This window comes from Schistocerca americana, chromosome 1 (genome assembly GCF_021461395.2).
Source record: "Schistocerca americana isolate TAMUIC-IGC-003095 chromosome 1, iqSchAmer2.1, whole genome shotgun sequence".
Lineage (NCBI taxonomy): Eukaryota > Metazoa > Arthropoda > Insecta > Orthoptera > Acrididae > Schistocerca > Schistocerca americana.
The window spans coordinates 812,537,480-812,559,256 of record NC_060119.1 but is presented as its reverse complement, the minus strand read 5'-3'; the positions used below and the strand labels follow the sequence as shown (position 1 = coordinate 812,559,256).

Genomic DNA, 21,777 nt, shown 5'->3' with positions numbered 1-21,777 from the left:
GGGCCGACCCCAATGGAGTGACCTATGGGGTGCAAGATTGGTAGTAGGGTTGGAATAGGTGTGGGCAACAACATTCTGTAGGTTGGGTGGCCAGCGTAACACCACTTTGGGGGACGTGGGTAGGATATCCCTCGCCTCAGGACACAATGATAGGTATTCTAAGAATTGGTAGAGGATGTGGTTTTTTTCAAGGCTAGATGATACTGGGTGCCTTTCTCTTTATTTATGCTTTAACTGCTTCTTAAAAGTTTGTCAACTATTTTAACAGACATCGACAGAATTACTTGCATCACATGCTACTAACAGTCCACCAAGGAATTTACTTCACCCACAGTCATCATCTTACTAATTGCTGGAATTAGTTTGTGCCAAGTGTAGCTTAATGAACATTAAAATGGTCAGTGGACAAGTAGCACTTAACAAATTGCTTGGCTTCCACATACAACACAATTCAACCCACCTTTCTGTGGTACATGGTCCAGCTGACAGTTTTGACAACTGTATTCATATATATTGGAATCTCATTGCAGTAGCATGCTGACAAGTGGGAACTTACACAATTTCTTAGAGATACTATAAATCATCCGTAAAATGACGTGAATGACAACTTAGGATTTTCAGACCATTTGAGATTTTTTCAGTAATTATTCTTACATAACAAAGGGTGAACTGAACCTACAATGCTAGATGTCGGCTTCGTACCATTATGTAATGTTAACATTGCACGCCACATCATGCTTTCGCAAACAAAAAGAACATTTCAATGACTATAACTCTTTTGCATCTATATTAGCTTGAGGAATATAAGTTGTAGTGACAGAATGATCCATAGCATGGCTCAAAGTCTTGGTTTGGTTGCGTTAAGGGGAAGTAGTATCATAGACTCTGCAGTTAATACAGGGATCCCTAGGTATTATCCATTATTTTCGGGCCGACCTATGTATTTCTATCATTGAAATTGTTACGTTTTGCCAAAAAAAAAACGACTGCAATAACATAGCTTCATTTGCATTAGTGTTAAGGGCGGGCATACATGATAAAGCCTCTCAAAAGCACCACGTAGAATAATGTGTAAGGCGCAGGGAATTCTGTTGTGGAAATTCTGTTACAAACAGTGTCTGAAAAACGTGTTAAAGTGGAGAAAGCATAATAATCTGGACGATAATTGTATCTGGACGATAACTGTCTATGAGAACCAAAGTAACGGCATAACTTCATACGACAACAGTAGCGGAACTACATCACATCATGCGTCTGGGCTACTACAACCAAATGTTACTATCTGAAAATTCATGTCCTGAAAATGACACGCTGTCATACAGTGCAGCACCAATCACTGGCAGAGTGATCGCTAAAATACTTGTAACAAGTAGTTTACAACCAAAGAATTCTACTCACTTTTCTTGAAAACAGTTTTAGGTCATACTATTCTTTTACTTTTTCGGTCATTTGGTTATAATCTTATAGCGGAATATGAGTGTTGAACACAAGTGGTACGTTATTAACTACACTGTACGACCCAAACTGTACACAAACTGAACTGACATGCCTTCCATCTACTCCCAGCCACTATCTCAGCCTGACTGAAAACAAACATGTTTCCGTGCTTGACAAGAACAGATGCACAAGCGTGCTTGCCCAACAACTCTGGAGCATGCGTGTGTAGCATAAGTTTGCGCAAGCATTTGCACTGTACAAACAGCTGATTGCTCGAAATTTAGTTATGCATGATAGCGCAAGTATTCAAGCGTGAGCGTGACTAGGCATGTGTGCCAAGACTACGGAGGCTTCTGCGTTTATAAGTGATTTGATTAGATATTTATTTCGCAGTGTTAAATTACATTGCGTGCCGGCATTGTACCGTACTGCAAGTCGCGTCGAAGAAGATAGCATTACACGGAGAATAGAGAAGGAAGACATCAATCAATGGCAGTACCACAGACACACTCGCGTCAATCCGTCTCGTTTTTGTTACCCAGTAGCCAGTACTATAGCAGTCTGCCAAGCGGCCAGTACGTGATACTGTTGAGTTAGGCTGGATCTTGTAAAAGCGAAAATGAATCGTCATCTTTCATTGTGGATTGTAGAATAGTTTTTACATACGTGACGGTCTGTAGTGCAATAAATTGTACCAACAACAATAAGAAGACACTACATTTGTCTTTCTTCGATTTCGTAAGGACTCTGGGAGGTACTCAACGGTACATTACAAAACATTTTATTTACGATTCTCTTGTAACCAAGAGATATTTACTATGAATACCTTTTTTTTAAGAATAAAAATATTCTAGTAAATAGCAGGAGATCCGACCCACAGTCATCCGACCTGTTGCAGAAAGGGGTCGTCATCATACTCAGCAACATGATGCTTCCTTCGGTACATTTCCGGTCAATTTAGTGAATATGTAAAGTAGGAAACTTGTGTAGTATGCGATACCTACATAATTTAACATACAGAATTAGACACTGCAACAGTGGCTGGAGGGAGAACCACACAGATGTGACAAAAAAACGACAAAAGCAGTAAAACTGTTTTTCCTGGCAGAGAAGAAACCAATTCCACAAATGTTGCTGCATATGAACCAAAAATGTCAAGATCTTGAACACATTCGCTTTTGAAGCAAACTTAATTGCATTTTCATAATTAATTTTATTCGATTAGTTAGTGACATATTACATCACATCCATTAATTACATGTATGTAATCTACACCACAGACATAGCTTTCTGCAACAGACTGAAAGCAGAGCTTGTTCAGTCATTCTGAATTAGATGATTTAATGAGAGTGTTGAATATCTCTATTTGAAACAGCAGCCGTCCATTTGTACTTAGGCATTACTCTAAGATCCAACAGCTGTAGTAGGTCTACTAGAAACCCATTTGCGGGAATATTCATAAAAATGGTAGTTTGTGACCCCTTTGTTGAATAAGTGGTCAATTTAACATCAATTAGCTTTAATGCTCAGCAAGAACAGTTCTTAAACAAAGGGTTTGAACATAATTTGCAATCCTGATTACAAGAGAAAATGCTCACTAGCCTTGTACCTGACTTTAAAATAGTACATGAAAACATACTTGACATTAGGGAAGATGTACGTAAGTTGGCTTTTAAAGCCAGTGACCTTATAGAAAATGTAGTACAAAATAAGACGCCAAATGGAGATCTGTATGTGATGAAGTCAATTAAGAAAAAACTTAGAGGTTACAAACATTTAATTGTCAGGGCAGACAAAGGTAGTACTGTTGGTGTCATCTATAAAAGAAATTACGTTGCTAAGACAGAAAACCTTTTTCAAGAGATCAACATAACTCAGTTCATCATTATCTAACTAATGCTTATAGTAAGGATGTTAGGACATCTCTTCTTGAATGAGATAATATTATCAGTCCTGAGAATTTCTACAGAATAAAAGTAATGAACCCATGAGCACCAGCACTTGCACATAAATTAAGACCGATAAAGAGAGCTTTCAATTCGCCAGATTGTGAATTGAATAGGAAATCTGGGTGAACCCACAGTGTAGTTTTTTGCTGCAAATAATAAGTAAAGAATTTGTATACAATAAAAAATTTTCTATTTCGAATAAGAAAGAATTAATTCAAAAACTACTTCTCCCGAAACAAAAAATTTGTAGACTAACATTACCGTTGACGAGATGATAGGTGTTATCCAAGCAAACCTGTGTTCTAATGGTCAATTAACTACTGATGAGATTAGAGAACTAACTTTACTTCTTAAATTGGTAACATTTTACATATGGAATTTTTTTATGTAACTTGTGTGTTTTGAAGACAAGCTTTTCTGTCCATATTTTTCTTATGCACTTTTAGTGCCAGCAGTTGGCGTCTTGATTAGATACCTTATCTCGTCTTTGAATGTTTTTAAACGTGTTTTTTTGTTATCAGCTATTTTAAATATATTTTTCGTTTGGATGGACATCAACTGCCACTGTTCTATTTTATTCTTATTCACTGTACTTTCAAAAACGTAAACGCCACTTGGCGAAATTTATGTCTTCTGCATCAGCAGTGTCCTGCCTGCTAATCTCAAATAGTGTGTGCACATGTGGTCATGTATTCATGGTCACTACAATTTCCATACAAGTATTTGGGTCAAGCTTGAAAGTGTGAACTTATCTAGGTGTGGCTACTTGCCTTCGCCAAAGATAAGAATCGGCGCCTCATTCATATTTCCGCTACCAAATTGCAATTTGGCTCTTTGTTGTGAGTCTATGGCAACATCTTTGAAAATTCTTTTACTTTTGCATTTTAGGTTCACACCAAAATTTCGATTCCTTATGAGTAATGTGTTACTCACAGTTTCTATGCCTAAGTACCTGTTCATTCTACTACTTTCACATAATTTTTTTTTTAAATTGCTACCACCTTTTTATGCTATATAGAACCATACCCCTAATCTGCGTTCATGTGTTCCTCCCACATAGGATTTCTGAAGACGGCTCAAAAAGGTAAAATGCGTCAATAAAGCTTACACTCCTTTTACAAACTATATTGTTTTTTCCTGCCAACAGTACATTATGGCTGCCGCACCCTGACAATAAAATAGGAGGATTTTAGTAAAAAAAAAAAAAAAAAAGGTAACAACAAAACTGCAGCTGCAGAAAGGAAAAATGAAGAACGAAGAGAAATAATGCCTACAAGAACTTCAGTAAGAAAAAGTATGGCATCTCAACATCTGGCTGGTGATTCTTTATTCTATAGTCAAGGAAGAAGAAAAATCAAAGTTAAATATTAGTGGCAACAAATATGAACATTGTAATCAAATAGAGACTCAGAAAGTTATCATTAAAGATAAAGAAATAAAGCTCAGAATTACAATACGTGAGTAATAAAAAATGAGAAGTAGAAATGCTTGCAAATGAAACATGCCCAGACATAATGTGTATAAAATCAGAATTATATTAATACCTTCAGCTGCTAATGGGCGTTGATATACATCAATGGGGACAGGTGAAAATGTGTGCCCCTACTGGGACTTGAACCTAGGATCACCTGCTTACATGGCAGACGTTCTATCCATCTGAGCCACCAAGGGCATAGAGCATAGCGCGACTGCTGGGACTATCTCGAACATGCCTCCCGTGAGACCCACATTCTCAACCTTTATGTTCACACACTACATTCGTAGTGTGGCTCAGATGGATAGAGCGTCTGCCATGTAAGCAGGAGATCCTGGGTTCGAGTCCCGGTCACAGCACAAATTTTCAACGCCCATTAGCAGCTTAAGGTATTAATGTAATTCTAATTTCGTTCTAAACTGCTGCAGGCCATGAATGGTGTCTATTCTTTTGGACATGCCAGAAAGCACAGACACCATATCCTATAGGTATAATGTGTATAAGTGAACAGGAATAAAAGAGAATGAAATGTACACTTTTACTGTAAAAGATTATGTTATTGCAAACTATTCCCACAAATCAGAATATAAGGGTGGAGGAGTAGCAATATATTTTAAACGGGTAAGAATAATGATAGCAGTATGTATGACACAGACAAAAATTTACCACAAAGTAAAGAATAAGATTCTGAAATAACATGTATTGTATACATTGAGTTAAGCTTATCCTGTATGAACGGATCACCAAGTGGCAAACTAAATATTTTCCTCAAAGAATGTCCAGTCTACTAGAAAAAATCAAAGTCGAAGACAATACAACGTATGGCTATTTTAATATTGATATGGGAAGAGAGAGAGAAAAAGCACAAATTTGAGGAGCTGCTAATAATTACAAAGTAAAGGCAGCAATACTTAAGTCTATAAAAATATCTTTGGAAACATAGTCAGTTATTAATAATATTGTCACTAACATGGATAGCAATGCGTATACAACAAAGGTTCTACAAACAGTACTTTCTGATCATTTTGAATAGGCATATGAAAGATATGGAAATCTATACCCACAAAAAGAAGATAAAAAATGTAGAAAGAGGTATCAGGCTTTTCAACGAGCAGAAGATCAACATATTTAAAGTAATGTTGAGAAAAAAACAGTGGGCAGACACTCTTGAAGCTCAGGCAACACATGAATAATACGGTGCTTCTTGAAATTAACTCTGAGAAGGGTAACAAAAAGTTACAAAAAAAAACAAATAAAATAGAAAGTATGAAATTGAGTAACAAAATAATTACAAAGAAAACAGGAGTTGGCAACATGCTGAATAATAACTAGATAGATACAGTAGAAAACCTAAAACATAGATGTAATAAACAAGAAAGTATCCAGATGACTGTTACCAATAAACCAAACCACTTGTTCCTGAAACTAGTACCTAAACAGGAAGTGACAACTGTTATAAAGTAGCTAAAGGCAAAAAAGTCTGCTGGACATGAAGAAGCCTCCAACAACTTAATCAAGCAAGTGACAGCAGAAATAATTACACCACTGATGGATGCTGTCAACTGCTCATTCCATGATGGAGAATTTCCCGATAAACTTAAATTAATTAAATTAGTAACTTCATACATAATGGGAACGGAAGATGATCCTAACAATTACAGACCAGTGCCCTGCTTCCCCAAAATGTTAGAATTGCTCAAAAGGCTAACTGTTCACCTGGAAAAGCAGTAACTCCTGCACACCATGGATATCAGAAAGGGGAAGCAGCGGAAACAATAATTTAATCGCTAACAGGATCAACAGAATGGTAGTCTCAAGAGTTTTTCTTGACTTATCTAATGCGTTTCACATGACTAATCATGCAGTCCTAATAAAGTAAACAGAATATTTGTATTCATGTGCCAATAGCAGTGATATGACTGTGTTAAATCTTTCCATTAATTTTGAAGCACTTCGGTAAAACACTTTCATTTCAGTCAATAATATAGCAAAGTGGCTCATGGAAAACGAGTTAATCAACTATCTGACAAAAACTAAGTATATGGTTTTCTACAATAAACAAAAAGAACATGTAGATGTGTTTGTAGCTGACAAAAAACTGGAATAAGTAACTTGAGTTAAGTTTTTAGGTGCAACAATAGACTGTGGGCTAAAATGGAAGTAATGGATAAATTCTGTTTCCAATAAGCTAAGCTCAGTGACATTTTAACTAAACAATAGGCTCTGTATGCACATCAACGTCTCTTGTTCACTGTTTGTCATGGACGTTTTGAACCATACATGCAATATGGAATCACAGTATGGGGGAGCTCATCCACCACAGAAACAAAAAGAATTCATACTGCAGAAGAAAGCCATTGGAATTATATCGAAAAATAAGCAAAACGAATCTCGTAGAAACTGTTTCATAGCTCTTAATGTACTGACATTTCCATCACTTTATATATTCAAGACCACTGTGACTGCATTAAGTGATACCACAAAACTGGACATTAATGGGACTCTTCGTCCTTATTACCTAAGAAACAGAGAACAATTATGGTACCTTTCAAAAAGATTTAATATTTTCGAAAAAGGACCTAATTACCCTGGTATCAAGTTCATACAAGCACTGCCAAGAGACTTACAGAATGTCAAACATATGAACAAGTTTTCTGCAAATCTAAAAAAGTTTTTAATAGAAGAAGAGTTCTGTTGTGAGGCTGAGTACATGAGCAGACAGTGAGCAATAGTTCATAGTATAAGTGATAAATTTTATGTATGACATTAAGAGAAAGAAGAATTAAAACTAAATGTTAGAGAGAAAACTAGAATTAAAACTCATTGTGTGCAATATAGGACAACATTTTGTCACAAAATTGTATTCTTGTAGATTCTGATGTGTGTATTGTAAATGATTAAGCATTACACAACATTCTGTATAAATTGTGCAAACTATTACATGTATTATATATATTCTAGATTGAAAGGATAATGACATATCCTACATAATAAGTACATAGCTGTACAAAAGGTAATTTATGAGGCCAATAAATACCACAGTCACATCAATCCCTTACTGCGAAGTGGTCTATATATGAACCAAACTGTAAAATAAATGCATACTTTCTGAATGATTTTTTTCCTTATACACTCCTGGAAATGGAAAAAAGAACACATTGACACCGGTGTGTCAGACCCACCATACTTGCTCCGGACACTGCGAGAGGGCTGTACAAGCAATGATCACACGCACGGCACAGCGGACACACCAGGAACCGCGGTGTTAGCCGTCGAATGGCGCTAGCTGCGCAGCATTTGTGCACCGCCGCCGTCAGTGTCAGCCAGTTTGCCGTGGCATACGGAGCTCCATCGCAGTCTTTAACACTGGTAGCATGCCGCGACAGCGTGGACGTGAACCGTATGTGCAGTTGACGGACTTTGAGCGAGGGCGTATAGTGGGCATGCGGGAGGCCGGGTGGACGTACCGCCGAATTGCTCAACACGTGGGGCGTGAGGTCTCCACAGTACATCGATGTTGTCGCCAGTGGTCGGCGGAAGGTGCACGTGCCCGTCGACCTGGGACCAGACCGCAGCGACACACGGATGCACGCCAAGACCGTAGGATCCTACGCAGTGCCGTAGGGGACCGCACCGCCACTTCCCAGCAAATTAGGGGCACTGTTGCTCCTGGGGTATCGGCGAGGACCATTCGCAACCGTCTCCATGAAGCTGGGCTACGGTCCCGCACACCGTTAGGCCGTCTTCCGCTCACGCCCCAACATCGTGCAGCCCGCCTCCAGTGGTGTCGCGACAGGCGTGAATGGAGGGACGAATGGAGACGTGTCGTCTTCAGCGATGAGAGTCGCTTCTGCCTTGGTGCCAATGATGGTCGTATGCGTGTTTGGCGCCGTGCAGGTGAGCGCCACGATCAGGACTGCATACGACCAAGGCACACAGGGCCAACACCCGGCATCATGGTGTGGGGAGCGATCTCCTACACTGGCCGTACACCACTGGTGATCGTCGAGGGGACACTGAATAGTGCATGGTACATCCAAACCGTCATCGAACCCATCGTTCTACCATTCCTAGACCAGCAAGGGAACTTGCTGTTCCAACAGGACAATGCACGTCCGCATGTATCCCGTGCCACCCAACGTGCTCTAGAAGGTGTAAGTCAACTACCCTGGCCAGCAAGATCTCCGGATCTGTCCCCCATTGAGCATGTTTGGGACTGGATGAAGCGTCGTCTCACGCGGTCTGCACGTCCAGCACGAACGCTGGTCCAACTGAGGCGCCAGGTGGAAATGGCATGGCAAGCCGTTCCACAGGACTACATCCAGCATCTCTACGATCGTCTCCATGGGAGAATAGCAGCCTGCATTGCTGCGAAAGGTGGATATACACTGTACTAGTGCCGACATTGTGCATGCTCTGTTGCCTGTGTCTATGTGCCTGTGGTTCTGTCAGTGTGATCATGTGATGTATCTGACCCCAGGAATGTGTCAATAAAGTTTCCCCTTCCTGGGACAATGAATTCATGGTGTTCTTATTTCAATTTCCAGGAGTGTAGTAAAACATGTATGTAGTGTCTTTCGGGGTTTCTAGTTGACACTGACAAGTAATTTTGAAAAAAGTTTTATTTTCCAAGATACAAGAAAAAAATTGGTTTGGAAAATTTCTGGACCACCACCCACGTAAGGTACAATATCTAGCAGTTCACTGATTATTTTACTGCTGTTTAACTACATGAAATACTTCACTCATGTTGTCCAGTGACACATAATCTACATCAGTACTGTTTTACTCATATGGTGTGGAACATTTTGAAACAGTTTCTGTCCTTATTCAGACACAAATGAAATTAAAACTTCAGACATTGGACAAATGATCTATCCACCCTTCAGTTGTAGAAAATCGCATAGTTGCGGATTTCCCTGTGTAGGTAAGTCCCAACTGATTCAAAATGTCCCATGCTGCCTATGTAAAGGGATACTGATGTAGAATATGTGCTACAGAAAAATATGGTAATGTAATAGTTATTTGATGTAGTATAGTAGTTACTTGCTGTAGTGCAGCACTCACAAAAAATAATGAACAGCTTGTTATTGCACTTTACGTGCATGGCGTATCACAAATGTGGCATTCCACTGCTTTTTCAGTAGCGTGCAAGAATCCGGATTGATCCCCAGTGAAAGCTGTCAATCAGCGATCTCCAGTAATATGTATTAGGTTTGCCTAGCAGGGTCACAATCGCATTCTGGAGAAGCTACTTTTCCTCACCTATACAGCGAATCAGCACGTTTGCTACTGTTTGTTTGTATTCTATTTTGAATAGCGCAGGTTTCTCGATGTGGTGTAGTGGTGAGGCAAGGCATATTATGAACGACAAGAGCTGCCTGTCTTGCCCACTCCTCTTTCCAGCGATCACTTAGGCTGAATCCATTTTCATCCAAAATTGTTGCGATGTCTTGGCAGATTTGTAGAAGAGTGTTGTTCTTGATCTTTTTGAGTTCTCTAACGAGTGATCTCTCTGGTTGTAGATGGGGAGGAGCTAAATTGATTAGTGGAGGTAGCTATTGGGTTGGGGTTGACTTTATTCTGTTTGTTATTAGGTGCATAGGTTTAGTCAGACGTTGACACAAATTATGCATGTACCACTGACCCAAAAGTTAAAATGTGTGTCTGAATTCCTAAGGGACCAAACTGGTTAAGTCATCGGCCCCTAGACTTACACACTACTTAAACTAACTTATACTAAGAACAACACACACACCCATGCCCGAGAGAGGACTCGAACTTCCTGCGGGAGGGTCTGCACAATCCATGACATGGCACCTCAAACCACACGGCCAATCAGCGTGGCACTGTTAAGCCAGATCAGTGCATAATACTCTGCTGCTGAATAGACTAGACCTAAAGCTCAAGTCCATATCATGGTGCCTGAAGATCCCCATGAAGAGCTAACAGGTTTCTGCAAGATGTTCTTGTGAGTTCCGAGTTTGCAGCTGTGTTTGACAGATGATTCATGAAGCTCAGAGATCTATCCAGGGTGACACGATTGTTGGACAGTAGTTTATACACAAAGTAATACTGAGTTCTCTGTTGGCTAACTTGTTGTTGAGGTGGAATGTAGAAACTTCTGTCTTTTTGGCTCTCTCCAATAGCAAAAATTTTCCCAGTTACTTTCAAGTCCTTCTCCAACATGTCCTCAGTGGTCTCTGTATCCTTACAGCTTGCTATCAACGCCCAGTCGTCGGCATATCCAATCTTCCTTCGTGTGTTTTCGGGCATATCAGCTATATATAGGGTGAATAACACAGGAGGCAGGACAGATCCCTGTGGGAGGTCATTGTTTACCTTCATTTGAGTGTTAAGTCTATTACCCATGATCAGTTGGAGGCATTTATTAGACAGTATGAGACTGGTAAGGTTTATAGTAGTTTTGGAGGAGATCACTTTCATGAGTTTTAGAATTATGCCCTGTCACACGCTGCTGTAAGGTCGATAAACACAGCTTCTATGAATTTTGTTAACCTGAGAACATTATCTGAAAACTCTGACAAAGGTGAAACAAGTCTGTACAGCTGGTATGTGTTTAAGTATATCATGACAGATCCTGTTATAGAGTGGTCTTTCCTAAAGTTTCTAAATTATGCTAAGGAGGCAGCTGACCTTTAGTTCTATGGGGAATAATTTCGTTATCCTGTTTTAAGATGGCGATGGTCTTAGTTCTCTTGAGTTGGTGGGTAACAATGCTTGTCTGCAGGATATCAGTGAAAAATCTGGCAAGCTTTTCTTGTATTTTTATCGAAATATACAAGGAATTCGGTACGGATGTCGTCGAAACATTTGCTTTCTCTAATTTCATTAGTTGATGAGGTGCTGTAATTTCCTCCCTGCTTAACGGGTCAAGTAGTTGGTTTCTGTGTTGTTGACTGCTTTGACGGTCTTGAGCTCTTCCTTTGTTTTGATTGAATGCTTACAGTCTTGTGCTCCTTTTGAGGATGACGCGATGTGATTAGCGATACAGACTCACATACGCATTCTAGTGGACTACTATCTCTTAACTCCTCAACCCATTTTCATGTCTCACACTATCGATTTTGTGAAGTAATTCATCTGCTCTCTCTCCTGACCTCCTCTTTGCTGGAATTCCTTGTACAAGTTCTCGCCCTCAACAATCGAATCAGGGATTTACAAAATGTACATGTATTAGAAAGTCAAGTGACATATAAGAATGCGCAAATTATTAGACTCCTTACAAAGCTGTAAGATATCATAATAAGAAAAGCCAGCAACAAAAATACGTGCTTCTAATGCATGAAATATGTCCTTGTATACTCTTGCTTTCAGTTGAGCAAGTTTAAGATTTGCACATATTTAAAAGTATTTCTTTGTGAATAAGTTGTAGCTTACATCACTGAATCCGTAAGATTCAGCTATTTTATTTTGTAGTCGTTCATGTCTCTTCATAATTTACTAACGCTTGAAACGCAAAAATATAACATTTGTTTATTTAATGAAGTAGAAAAATGATTAAAAACAAACATTAACTTTACGGCTTGTTTTCTAACTGCTGGGGTGCTAGTGTCATTCCATCTGTCACGTGGCAACAACTTTCACTGCAGTGAGTGTCGTGAGTGTATACAGCCCAATTCACACTGTCCGTCATGTCACGTCGAAACATTCAAAAATTAACTTCAGATGGCGGCATTAACACAGGCAATCAACAGATAAGATACTGCGTGAAGAGTTTGACAGAGCACTGAACGACCTGAGTCGAAACAAGGCCCCGGGAGTAGACAACATTCCATTAGAAATACTGATGGCCTTGGGAGAGCCAGTCATGACAAAACTCTACCATCTGGTGAGCAAGATGTATGAGACAGGCGAAATACCCACAGACATCAAGAAGAATATAATAATTCCAATCCCAAAGAAAGCAGGTGTTGACAGATGTGAAAATTACAGAACTATCAGTTTAATAAGTCACAGCTGCAAAATACTAACGCGAATTCTTTACAGACGAATGGAGAAACTGGTAGAAGCGGACCTCGGGGAGGATCAGTTTGGATTCCGTAGAAATGTTGGAACACGTGAGGCAATACTAACCTTACGACTTATCTTAGAAGAAAGATTAAGAAAAGGCAAACCTACGTTTCTAGCATTTGTAGACTTAGAGAAAGCTTTTGACAGCGTTAACTGGAATACTCTCTTTCAAATTCTGAAGGTGGCAGGGGTAAAATACAGGGAGCGAAAGGCTATTTACAATTTGTACAGAAACCAGATGGCAGTTATAAGAGTCGAGGGGCATGAAAGGGAAGCAGTTGTTGTGAAGGGAGTGAGACAGGGTTGTAGCCTCTCCCCGATGTTATTCAATCTGTATATTGAGCAAGCAGTAAAGAAAACAAAAGAAAAATTCGGAGTAGGTATTAAAATTCATGGAGAAGAAGTAAAAACTTTGAGGTTTGCCGATGACATTGTAATTCTGTCAGAGGCAGCAAAGGACTTGGAGGAGCAGTTGAACGGAATGGACAGTGTCTTGAAAGGAGGATATAAGATGAACATCAACAAAAGCAAAACGAGGATAATGGAATGTAGTCGAATTAAATCGGGTGATGCTGAGGGAATTAGATCAGGAAATGAGACACTTAAAGTAGTAAAGGAGTTTTGCTATTTGGGGAGTAAAATAACTGATGATGGTGGAAGTAGAGAGGATATAAAATGTAGACTGGCAATGGCAAGGAAATCGTTTCTGAAGAAGAGAAATTTGTTAACATCGAGTACAGATTTAAGTGTCAGGAAGTCGTTTCTGAAAGTATTTGTATGGAGTGGAGCCATGTATGGAAGTGAAACATGGACGATAGCCAGTTTGGACAAGAAGAGAATAGAAGCTTTCGAAATGTGGTGCTACAGAAGAATGCTGAAGATAAGGTGGGTAGATCACGTAACTAACGAGGAGGTATTGAATAGAATTGGGGAGAAGAGAAGTTTGTGGCACAACTTGACTAGAAGAAGGGATCGGTTGGTAGGACATGTTTTGAGGCATCAAGGGATCACAAATTTAGCATTGGAGGGCAGCGTGGAGGCTAAAAATCGTAGAGGGAGACGAAGAGATCAATACACTAAGCAGATTCAGAAGGATGTAGGTTGCAGTAGGTACTGGGAGATGAAGAAGCTTGCACAGGATAGAGTAGCATGAAAAGCTGCATCAAACCAGTCTCAGGACTGAAGACCACAACAACAACAATCAACAGACTGTCACGTCACGTCCCGCCAACGTATCTTGAGAAGAAAGTTTTGACCAAGAAGGTTAGAATATACGCTTAAGTTTTACCCAAAAATTGCACTGCTATCGAATTCCGGTTTCAAACGGGTTTCTGTAGCTAGTATTATGTGAGCATCACAGATTTTCAGGAGTGCTTCAAACTCTGGCACTTTGTTGCTAATGCTTCACCAGTTAAGTACTAGGATTTTAATGCTCTCGGATGTGAGGGGGTGCGGGGGCATCATTTGGATCTTACACTTACGATTCTGGGTTTCCTACAGCAGTCGTTTATGGACAGGATGGAGACTTGCCTAATCTAAAGAATTCTTATGTGTACCCCACACACAATTAGCTACCTAGGTAACAGCCTCTGATATGTAGTGCCCACCTGACCCATTCAGGAAACCCTATGGTTCTCAAACTAATGGTGCAAGTCCTGGAAGTCGCAGTCTACCTTTACACAGATCTTTAAAGTCTCTGGTTCAGTCCTTCCGCTCGACTCAGAACCTGAGGTCCACGATCGGTTCTGTGAAGAGTGCTGTAAACTGTGACCATTATTGAAACAATGTGCATAAAGCTGATCTTCTCAACCTCCTCTGCCAGTCGCTGGAAAGAACATTCACCACAGTGCATAATGGATCATGCCTAAAAGCAACATACTTTGCTCACATATATTCTATCATCAGTTATGGCCTCAGAGACCAGACGACAAGCATCGATTGTGCCACTGTGCGCCACAACATGCAGTTGGTTGTACCCTGTTCCCTCGATGGTTGCCTGAAGAGCTTTTCAATATGTTGGATGAGGCCCACAGGCTTATACATTGAGTGGACCTGGTGTTCTTTCCTGCCCCTTGCTGCCATTTCCCTAAAGGTTACAATTATTCGCTATATGTTTGAAGTGCCATTTAACAGACCCACTACCCTTTTGCATTTGCCTCCTCTTGATACAGGACAAATCAGGTTGCCCAAAACAGGTAAAGTGAGTCCCATAGGCTAAAAAAAAATGGTTCAAATGGCTCTGAGCACTATGGGACTTAACATCTGAGGTCATCAGTTCCCTAGAACTTAGAGCTACTTAAACCTAACTAACCTAAGGACATCACACACATGCATGCCTGAGGCAGAATTTGAACCTTCGACCATAGCAGTCACGCGGTTCCGGATTGAAGCCTCATTGGCTCAGTTTCAGTTTCACTGAAAGACATTGTGTGAACATGTAGCTTAGGGAAATTGGCGTAAAACCCTCAGTCCTCCCTGTCCCCGCCTACCCTTCACAGGAGGCCTAGATCTACCAGTGAAGCACCGTTTGCAGTGCAGTGGGCGAATAATGACATATCATTTATGTCCTACTTGAGGTTCCTTTGGTACCAATACCACAGGTACATGGCTTTAGGCAGTACTTGTAACACACCGATTTGCAACAGTTGCTAATCGTTTGACAGTAGTTAAGGCGATTTCCAGATGATAACAAACGTCAACCCTATTACTTTAAACTAAGCCTACTGACTGTTTTTTAATCTGTTGAATTAAAAAATTACTAATTCCCTATAAGAACTGAAGCAAGTACAGTACACATGCCGAGATTCCCATTAAGGCAGCAAAAAAACCTTTGGTAATACTTACTAGTTTCCTAAAATTTTTTAGGTTAATTATTGTTAATTTGGAAATCGATAATACAATACTGGGTAGGCTAAATGACACCATATTTATTTCTGTTTCATATAAAACAAAATCCAATCTCGTTGTATGGTAGTCTATGTGCCCATGTACTCATGCATGACAGCAGTATAATAGTTACAGAAAGGGCACAAGAAATCTTAGTAGCAGTAGCTGAAAAGGTAATTATAGCAGTCTGCAAATGTTCAAACAGCAGTAAAGAAACTCTTAATGTAAAAAAGATTAATAATATAAACTTCTATACAAAATGAAAATCTAGAACAACAAAATTTAAAATACATAATGAAATCGTAGAGTGTGCAGCTAGTACAAAATGTTAGGTACGTATGTTTATCAACAATTAAAATGGGATTAACATACCATGGTACTAGGAAAAAGAATTAGCACAGCATGCTATGCCTTACAAATATTTATGTAGTGCGTAATGGATCGTGCCCTAAAACAATGGACTTTGTACACATACATTCTGTCATGAGTTATGGTATAATATTCTGAGGTGCAAAAACTCAGAACGTGGAAAATGTGTTCAGACTATAAAAACGAGCCACAAAATGGCCTATTCCATTGAGATATTAAAAAACGGAGTATTCTGATAATTCAAAGCAAATATGTATTTCTACTTTCATACAATAAAATTGAGTTATATTCAGCAAACAGTTCCATACATGATCCTTGAATTAGGTTCAGCGATTTCATGTACCTTGATAGTATGAAGAGGGGAAAGGCCCGAACTACCATGATTTAGCAAGTAGTTGATATATAACAAACTGCCAAATAAGATCAAAAACATAAAATGAGAGGCACCCACATGCCTTGCTCATACTGTGGCATCAAGCAGTCAGGCCTGCAAGATGAGTGGTCTGCCAAGCGAGTGGATTCATTCTTATTTATCGAGTAACATGAACTCTAGTACTCACACTTAAGTTACCAGTTATCCTCCTATATGATTAATACGCAACGGAAACACGCATCTGACTATCAATAATTTACAGAACTCTGACTGTACACTACGCACTGGCAAAACCACATTTTCTTTTTGTCTTTTATTTAACAGCTTTTATCGACACGTGGCCACCGCACTGAATATGAATGGCGCACACATTATAAATTCGGGACATTATTACAACATACAATTCGAAGGAAAAGTCACCAATATTTTTCTTTTCACTATCTTATTTATTCCGATAAATTCTCTAACCTAAACACACAAATTCTATAACCTACAACAATAACACATGAGAAATTCCGCCCAGTGGGCATGGCTTTACAATGGTGAATCTCTATATTATGGTCTCGTAATTATTTTTTAACGCTACAGTGCACTTTCTGGATAGGATGGTGGATCTTTTATTATACCTCACACCTCGACTCTCACAATCATCATCACCAAACTTTCCTCCAGACCGAGCGGTACAGAAGGAACAAGCATAACCCACTAATCTTTTGAAACTACCTCGCTACTCTCCCATGCAAACCACACATACCAAAATTACATGACATATACTGCACTACAACATGAAATACTACACAGAGAATAGTCACAACATTATCACTTTCAGCTTTCCCACTTCAATTAATATTTATCCCAGTTTCACACGACCCTGTCCCACTTCATAATTCTACTTTCCTACTATGCACTCTGGAGATATTTGCACGTCTTCCTTTGCAATGCAAGCCAAGTGGCGTTGCTGGATAGACGGCCAACTCACCTTGCTTCTCTCTCAGAGTTTGAATCCAGCGTCACACGGAATCATATCATACAAAGTAATATTAAGAAATTCACCACACACGCGAGTCCTCAACTGATACCATGGACGAGTACTTCTCTTTATCTCTTGTCTCATACACAGTTTGAGACTCACACAGTACTCACCACGTGGAAGTACTCGTTTCTAATTTCAAGTCCTGCACACGCCATTTCTTAAATATTTCAACTTATGGTACACACGCTATTCCTTAAGTATTTCAACTTATTGTACACACGCTAGTAATTCAGCTTAACCTAAGCACACGGAAGTATTTCAACTTATTGCTACACATGGTTTCATTTTGACCGTTGGTCACTTTCGAAGATTACTACAATCCCATTAATATTACCTGCCTGACATTTAATTCTCCCCACAAAAGTTCCTGAAATAGAGAAATTATTATTTCAAACTAATCTTAAATATTCCACATGCATACCATGTCTCCACTCTTTCGTCATTATGGAGCACAACTCAAACAGGTCTTAACAGCACAAGATCCAGCGGCAGAGTGCTGAAATATGGCCGTTCTCGAGGTGCTCTCGCACCTCTGTCGAAGTGGGGGGAGCACCTTCTTACCGTATTGGTCAGCCACATTTCAGGCGCTCAAAGCTCAGGCAAATTTCATCTCTTTGGTCCCACCAAAGGTGGCCAAAGGATCGACTCAAAGATGATCATATATCCACCTTCACTATCTGCGGTTAGCAGACGACCATACATTCATTCATTTCACAGATCTCACCAAACTGGATGTAGGGATTTACTTTGTGGGAGTGCACATTTGATCAATTAAATAAATAAATTGTCATTCTTTCCCACACTGGTATCCGGCTTCGCTGTATTAATTGAAATTGAGTTATTTTACAAAAAAATGTGTTCTTCTGACAAAAATAATGAAATATGTTGTACCTATTTTCAATGTCGGGCGGTACTGTACCCATTCACCACCGGCTACCCATGCAGAAAAAAATGGCACGGTACTATCCTTGCAATGCGAGGGTAGTTCCGAACATTTTTTTAAGAAAGCTGTATTAGAACAAACGTAGCAAGTCATCAAAATAACCAGGAGGAGACCTTAGCCCCTGGTGACCTCAAATAGACGACCAAATGCTGTTACTTTACCAAATTATTGACACAGTTGTTGCATTATTGTACTCTCCACAATCCGGAGTAACGTACATATACAAATTTACATCAATCCAAATGACAAATAAAACATGACATCATACAAAAAATAAAAAATAGTGGTGAGATAAAAATTTGCTTAGTTACCGGGGTCTCCATTATTTTTAGGGGTAATCCAAACTTCACTAATTCTATGACAAATAAAAGAAAATACTAATTGTACTCGTGAAATTTTAAGTAGCTCACTGTCCAAACACAGAACAAGTAATCTGACATTCATAAATTGCGTTGTAATAATCTTTACACGGCAATGTCTAAATACAAAACAAAATCAACAAAAGAAAAAAAATTTGCGTACACTAGTTACACGTAGAAGTCAGGCTCCATATCAATACACGCAATAAATAGTTAGCAATAAGTGCTTGAATCCACCAGTAGCTCTCGTATCTTACTCTACTGCTCATTTCTCTGTTGTCACTCATTTGGACGACAAGAACTTGCATTTCGACTAGCCTTCGTTACACTTTAATGTGAAATATCACCACTGTGATAAAAAAATAAGTGGCGTCAGTCAACACATCAACAAGATCATTACTGTCTACGACATCAAAATGCATCAATTAATTCCGATATTTGATGTGCAATGCAAACTCTTGTCCCCTGTGACAACCTTACTGACCAATGCAACAAGAGCCACTACGTTAGTATTACGCCACTGGCTAATAATTAAAGCATCATTGTACCAAATATTCTAATAAACATGCTACGTGAACTTGATAACTCAGAACAAACAAAAAACAAACACTAACTATTCTAAACACAAATGTTAAAGAAATACAATTACACTTGCTGTCCCTTCAGGAATGAAACATAAAAAAAACATTTACACAATTACAAATACATTATTCCCTATCTTGCGAGTCACACGGAAACATTTCCTTCTGTGATTTTCTTGGGGTCAAAAAGTTGCTGATAGTTTTCCTAGAAACACTGTCTCGGTGTCAAAGCTCTCCCATGGTTTCCCGGACGAAAGTCTTTAAGTCACTCAAATCGGCATTTTGAACACGCACTGAACAGTAAACTGTATCTCACACTAAACACGAATGCCATAGTCACTCTCAGCGTACCATCCACACGAATCTGGTCGTCCAGAAATGGCCCTACAACTACTATTACCCACGGTTCTGTCCTTTCAGTTCATGGTGTAATTAAAAGTCGTAAGTTCCAACAAACAGCACTTATTCCCGCACCAATTAAAGAAATGTCTCCTACTACAGACGCAAATGTCAATGTTCCACTCTAGTTTCTTGCGTTCATACAATAATTAGTCACCAAACGACAACTGTCCTCTTCAAGAATACCAAGCGTCCCACATCCAATTCACAAAGCACACTTAACAAGTCACTGCCAAAAGTTTATGGATCCCACCATTCAGTGGTCAAGACAAAACAAAACGATCGTCCTGTCTGCTAAAGACAAAATCTTTTCCACTACTCACAACGTGGGAACACCAGTCTTTCACTTTCCACCTTATGGAGACATACAAGCAGTCATCTTGCTTCACGGCTCCACAGTCCAGTACTAGTTAATAGTTGCTGGTAACAAATGCCCGCCGGGCTCTGCCGCGCGTCGTCCTTTCTGCCGTGGCGCCGCTGCGCGCGCCGTTGAGCAGAAGAAACCACCCGCTGTTGTCTCCGCGGGATACTTTCCCCAGTCGTAAGGGTGGCGGAACTTATGAATGGCCAGTGGTACGTGCATGTCGCCCCAGGCCGTTGACCTGCTGTAGCGGGCGCGTGGAGTGTACCCCGTCCGGCAGTGGAGTGGGGAGCGCCGCGGCTCTGTCGCCCGTCGTCATGGCCACGTCAGCTCGGCCCGCTAGCGGTATGGGCGTTACGACACCCAATCAGTCAGACCCTTCCGTGCATCTCGCAACATTACAGACAAAAGGATATATTTAAATACTCATTGATTACATGTATGATCTATTAGATACATTGGTAATAAAAGAATCTTTGTTCTAAAAACATAAAACTATACACCCTAGTTTTCTACACATACAACATCAACATTTATCCCATTTCTATATACAGCCCACACTTGTGCTATTGATTGTACCTGTCGTCCCTCATACAAAACATGAAAGTGTAAAAAAAAAAAAAAAAAAAAAAAAAGGAATAATAAACAATCTATACGACTCATAATTACAATATAAAATAGTAGACTACTCTAACATCCTATCACAGTTAAAATATTAGAAACTGTTGATTCTAAAACTACAATATGCAATGAACCTTTGTGCTTGTGACAGACTGAAATTAATACCCCTTGAAAGTGTTCTAACAAAAAAATAAGAAATAATCTACACAGCTCACAATTACCTACCACAGGTTATTAAATATTAAACTACTTTAACATCCTAACACAACAAACATTTTAGAAACTGATGACTCTAAATCTACAACATACAATGCACCTTTGTGCTTGTGACACACTGAAATTAGTATCTCTTTATCTATTTTACACTTTATTATATATAACAACATTTCTAGGACACGTATGTACCATCCACATGTTAGATCCTGACCTGCCATCGAGGTTCATCCAAATCAAACAATACACAATAATGTTTTAGTTACAGATCGGTAGCATCCCCTTTACAGGAGTGTGCGCATTGATCACACTACTCTACGACTCTCACTCACCAGACATCACATTTTCCTTCTCATTCAATCCATTAATACACTAACAGAATAGGTCTAGAAGTCAGCTAACCTTAACACCACCACACTCACGACAACATACCATACCTTTGCTCCCTTATACTCATAACACCACCACGCTCACAACATACCAGCCCTTTGCTCCCTTATACTCAACCACATAACACATGATGCTGTTTCGGAGATAGCATTCCAGTCTCCGAATTCGTCCTTTCACTCTGGCACCTCTCTCCATCGGCTTACCTCTGCATTCGCTTTACCGACTATTCCTCCTGCTAAATATCACTTTAGAATTGCGACATTTCATCTAAGAACAAAAATACACAAATTATTCAACCTGCAAAATAACTGTACACATTCTTGGTACCGTTTTGATTAGTTTACTGGTACCAGGC

General features: G+C 39.6%; 1 protein-coding gene across 1 annotated transcript in view; it reads right to left on the bottom strand.

Annotated features, from left to right (window-relative positions):
• LOC124612877 (WD repeat-containing protein 11-like) overlaps window positions 1-1,632 on the bottom strand; it is a 222,760-nt gene extending 221,128 nt beyond the window's left edge. Inside the window, exon 1 of the mRNA XM_047141331.1 lies at window positions 1,399-1,632. The gene's annotated coding sequence lies outside the window, so the exon portion shown is untranslated. The remainder of the gene's footprint in view (window positions 1-1,398) is intronic.
• Between the last annotated feature and the right edge of the window lie 20,145 nt (window positions 1,633-21,777).